Genomic DNA, 5991 nt, shown 5'->3' with positions numbered 1-5991 from the left:
GTAACATTTCCGTCACACGCTTGAGGTATTCAGCCAATCACAATGCACTGGATAGCTGGTCAATCAGACCACACCTCGCTTTCCAGAACGATGAGCTTTGTAAAAATCAGAAAGGCGGGGCATAGAGGAGAAACAATAATGTACAGTATGTGGAAAATAATGTTTCTTGAACCTTAAACCGCATAAACAAATTTCATTATACCAAATACAGAAAATAATGTTCTTTTTAGCAGCATCATATGACCCCTTTAACAATTAAGTAGCATATCCCACTGCCATAGCAGCTGAATGTTGCTGTTATAAAACATACAAGGACAAACGACAGTTGCATGAAATTTGCTGTCAAATGAAATCTGACACCTTTGAATATTATTATTCATTATTGATATTATTTTATAAAACAGATAGTTGCCCCCCCAACTCCAACCCCAACCCCACCCATGGGTGGACTAAGCATACATGGTAGTTGAGGTGCAATTTACAGTGAATTTACACATCTATCAGGATCTAGAGTCTGTGGATTGGAACTCCCAATGTTGGCCACACAGAGTATCCAAATGTGACTTACCAGCCCCCAGATGGCTCTTGCTCCGAGTCAGCCGATGCAGAGGTCTGAACCAAAGCTTCCCACTATCCAGCAAGGAGAGGACATCAAAAACTATCTTCGTCAGTTCGAGTGTCTGGGCAGGTCTTGGAGGTGGCCTGAGGAGTGGAGCTATCGGCTATTTCCGTTGCTGATAGGACAGGCATTGGAGGTTTACGTAGCAATGGACGAGGAGCAAGCAGAGATTTTTGCTGACTTGAAGGAGGAACTACTGGAGAAGTTTAACATCTCACCAGAAACCTACCGTCAGCGCTTCCAGGCAACCTTTGTTCTGGCTAGGGAGATCTACCATCAACTAAGGAACCCGTATCTACTATGGGTAAGACCTGAGCTGCACTCAAGGGAGGAGATTGGTGAGGCCATCGTCCTTGAACAGCTTCTGTGTGTGCTCCCATCAAGGAGGTCCACGCTTTTTAACCACCTGTAATGTACACGCTATTCCAGACAACTCTGTGGGTGGAGATGAAAAAGATCATTCAGACCAATGCACAGGACCCAAAGTCAACAGTGGGCAAAGGATTGGTCTGCTTCTATTGCCAGCAGCCAGGGCACAAAACACAAGTGTGTCATGTGCATAAAGCCAAACTGACTGGATTGTTATCAACTGAGAGAGGAGGACAATGTTACAGACTCTGTAGGGGAGAGCTGGTTTGCATGTGATGTGACTTTTGTTCATTGAAATCTCTGGTAGACAATGGTAGCTCTCTATCTCTCTATCTCTCTTCTTAAACCATGTTGTGTGTCAAATGTCAGCTATATTAATACCACCATGTTCTGTGCATATGGGGATGTAAAGCAGTACGTAAGCTGAAGTAATCTGTGTATACAAGATCACTCATACTTGCTAAATATTGCAATAGTTGACAACCTATTTGTAGACATGAATTTCATGACATGAATTTCTTGACCGAACTTACCAGGTACCCGAGAGGTTAGTGGACCCATTAAAGGAAGAGATAAGGACAATGAAGAAACTGGGAGTAATTGAGCTCTCCATGAGTGAGTGGAGCAGTCCCTTGGTCAATGTCCCAAAGAAGGACAGCACACTACGTGTCTGTATCAATTTCTGTAAGCTGAATGCACAATTAAGGTTTAATGCCTATCCAATGCTGTGAATTGATGACTTATTGGAGAGTATTAGACAGGCACAGTGTATCACCACCCTAGATCTGTGTAAGGGGTACTGGCAGGTGCCCCTTGTTCGAGGAATATACTAGTTTATTGTCCTTCCCTTTGGTCTGCATGGTGCACCCGCCACATTCCAAAGGTTAATGAATCTAAGGCTGCGAGGTATGGTCTGACTCCTACCGAGATGTCGTGGTGATGATAGTAACTCCTTGGCAGAGCATTGAAATCAGAGAGGATTCAAGAGGCAGGTTTGACAATGAACATGGTTAAAACGTGAATGGGCTTAGCAGGAAACCAGCTACCTCAGGTACCACCTGGGCAATGGCAAGCTACGACCACAAGTGGACAAAGTGGAGGCAATTTGGTAGAGCCCGAGACCCAAGATAAGGAAGGAGTTAAGGTACATTCTGGGCCTTGTAGACTGGTTCAGAAGATTTGTTCCAAACTTTGCCTACATTTTTGACAAACCTACTCAGTAAAACAATGAAAAACCCAAATATGTGGACCGAGGACTGCAAAACTGCATTTAACACCTCAATGGAAAAGATGCATTCCAGCCCAGTCCTACACAGTCTAGACTTCTCTCGCCATTTGCACCTCTACCAGGAAGCACTGGGAGCCCTCCAACCCCACAGCAAGGCAGCTGGTTTGAGCTGGTGTAAGCTGGTCCTTAGTTGGTCCTTAGCTGGTCATGAGCTGGTCATGTGCTGGTCCCTAAGCAACTAGCTCCTGCTCAGAACCAGCTTATAACCAGCTCATGACCAACTAAAGACCAGCTTAAACCAGCTGCCATGCTTTAAAAAATACCTAACCAACATATGCAGTTTTTTTTTCAACAGGGTGGAAAGCATTTAATTGGATAACATTTCCGCAATGTAGCGTGAGTCATCAGTTTTATCATATTCTATTATCAGCTTTTATCAAATTTATGGAATGAAGGCGGTCAACTATACATGTGCATGTCTTATTAATATGTAGACTACTGGGTGCAGTAGTCTTTTGGGAAACCCAACTCTGAAAACTTGATTTTGTGGGAAAAACGACTTGACAAATGAGGAATATAACAAGTGATCAATCTTAAGGAGGCAATAACATGCAAAGTGTTAGCAATACAAAATTTCAAACATGTTTCGTGGGTAACGCTTTAGTTTAGGGACCAATTCTCACTGTTAACTAGTTGCTTATTAGCATGCAAGTTACTAGCGTATTAGCTGTAAATGATTACTTCTAAAGCAAATATTAATGCCTTATTCTCCATTTTAGATCCCTTAATCCTATCCATTTCCTAAACTTAACAATTACCTTCCTAACTATTAATAAGCAGCAAATTATTAGATAGAGCTTAAGGCAAGAGCTTATGGAGACAAAGGTCGCAGTTAATAGTTAGTTAATAGTGACTGATCCCCCAAACTAAAGTGTGACCATTTTGTGTCATGTTGGCCAATGCCAGTGATAGCAGGCACAAACCAGGACCATTATTATTATATTCCTATTATTATATATCCTAACATTTTACAATAAGATACAGTGTGTGTAAATGATAATCATGAGTTACATACCTATCTGCAGTAAAACGTATGATGAATCATTGTAGTTGGGTCAGTTCTTGACAATGAGATATGGGCCATATATGAACAAGACAAAGAAAAGGCACACCTGAAGAGACAAGCAACTGATTTATATCTAACATGCTGTACAAATACAAGTTTAACACAAGCTGGTGTTTTTATTAACAAGAGCATCATGGTGCAAACTTTAAGAGTGAGAGAAAGAATCTGTAGAATTGAAAATATCTGAAATCCCAAATAAACAGCTAAGAGACTGGCCCCGATTCATGGCCCAAATTTGATTAACTTGCAAGATTTTATTCTCTGTGAAGACTGAGAGAGTGCTGGAGCATGAGGCATGATCTTGAGGTCGTTATCTTTACTATATGTCCCCAGAGCATATGGGAACATTTTCAACACTCTCATAAATGTAACCATGTCAACTATAAAAAAAAAATAGCTGACCAGTAACAAATTATAGATTAAAAGAAAAAATCTAATCTAAATTTCACTAGTGCCGAGAATGCAACCCGTTGAGTTCTCGCAAGCAGTTCCTGTGCAAATGACTGCATGTGAAAGCATGAGGCGGCAATGCTCTCACACCACAGACCACCTTCAGTTATCACTCCCTCTGGACTGAAGATGAACTGACGCTCTGTCTCACAAGGTTCATTCACTACCATGGTGATTCGATTTTTACTGTATGAGAGACTGGCACCACTTCTGAGGACCGGTTTTTGATGAGCTAATGCTTGAACTTCAAAAGGCATTCTCCATTACACTTTCAGTCAGGATACCTGAGAATTGGGAAAAAAAGAAAGTTTTGATTCAGACGGCAATAGTGTGTAAATCAGTGAGAAACATATAAGGAATCTGAGCTCCATAATGCACATGCATCACATGATGGAGCTTATACTACGGGGCTGTTGAATGCATGGTTCTAATTGGTTGATGAACAATCTAAGGTGTGCGATTTCAGAATAAATAGAAACACAAATGCAAATAGACAAAAATGCAAACAAGGGCCTGTTTACTCTAATAATGAGAGCGGGGGAAATGCCATTCCTTTACTGTAAAAGTGGCACATGTGACAGCCATGATGCAAAGCATTTTTTTTTTTTTAAAGCGGCACGTATATGTGTTTCTGTATCTATATTACTTCAACTGACCACTGATGCTGCAAGAAAGTAAATGTTGACCCATTTTTGCTTGGCTAGTATTTTATAAGTGTATTACATTGTGTGTGTGTGTGTGTGTGAGTACCTGGTATTCCCTACATTATGGGGACCCAATATCATGGGACTTTTTTTTTTTTTTTGATCAGCAGAAAATCTAAAAATGCCTGTAGTTTTGTGAGAGGGGTACATTTCGGGGTAGGGCATAGAAAATACAGTTTGCATGGTATAAAAACGATTATGTCTATGGAATGTCCCCATAAAACATGGAGACCAGTGTGTGTGTGTGTGTGTGTGTGTGTGTGTGTTAGTCCACAAAATGCATTTTCCTTATAAATATCTGATGGCACAGGTTTCCTATAAAAAGGGCAGGAATGCTGCAGATAAACACAGTGGTTTAAACCTGTGGTTCACTAATTTGATAGCAAACATACTGTACATTAATCTTACATTCTATTTGATTAATCAAAGACATAACCCATATCCATCACTAGAACTTTATTTTGTACCTATTGTGAAGCAAAGACCAAACCAGATATAAGAACAACACTGACCTTTATCTATTCAGATATTAAACACAGAGCACATATTTGACAAGCCATATCTTTATGAGAGTGTTGGACACATCAGAGATGCGTTTTATAGATGCAACCCTGCCCTTGATTTTGTTTGCTGGATGCCTCTGCCAGCACTCAGCGTGCACCATTTCCTAAAGATGAACCCATATGAAGTTTGTGGTCATCTGGTGTATTTCTCATTCCTATTTCATGTGACACATACATTTCACATTTTATGAAATTCCGTCTGCCATGCATTCCCTGCACCGCTCAGCTTTAATAAAATACATCATCAACCCTTTGTATTTCTTCGCTCCTTTAATTTCTGCATTAGATATCCAGCAGCTGGTCTGGAGAGGAGGAGGAAACACCTGCTTACACAGGGGAGGTGGAGAAAGGAAATCTATGAAGACCTCAAACTGAGGCTGTCTCAATACCTACAGAGCTGCTAGACATGCAGCAACTTCAAAATCCAGTGACGTGGCTAATTAGACAGCGATTTTAGACGTGTGCTGTTTTTGGATGATCCCCCACAATTCAGCAGACTCAGAATATCATCCTAAAGCTCAAAAATGATACACATGCCTAAAAATGAGCTTTAGGTAGGCATTTCATATGCAAATTTCAAAAGCCTCTAAATGATCAAAACTTTGCAGAAAAACCTGTTGCACACAATGCCTTCTGTGGTCTGACTGATTGTTTTAGCAAGTAAAAGGCCTTTTAGTATAAAATGTCCACCTTCAGCTCGTGCTTCATGTGATTTTTGCTGTCAAATCTTTACTGATTTTTAGAAAGTAAATGTAATAACTTTTAACAATATATATATTTTTTGTTTGTTTTGAGAAAAATCATGTTAAGATGTGACTATCAAATATGATCATCAGGCTTTTAAGGAACATTTATTTCTTCGTCTCAATTATCATTGTATTGCATTGCATTTTATGTGAAATATAGCATAAAACTAAGCATTTAACTCTCTT

The sequence above is a fragment of the Sinocyclocheilus grahami genome, unplaced genomic scaffold, assembly GCF_001515645.1.
Source record: "Sinocyclocheilus grahami isolate Dianchi unplaced genomic scaffold, SAMN03320097.WGS_v1.1 scaffold1300.1, whole genome shotgun sequence".
Lineage (NCBI taxonomy): Eukaryota > Metazoa > Chordata > Actinopteri > Cypriniformes > Cyprinidae > Sinocyclocheilus > Sinocyclocheilus grahami.
Note: the sequence above shows the minus strand (reverse complement) of the source record.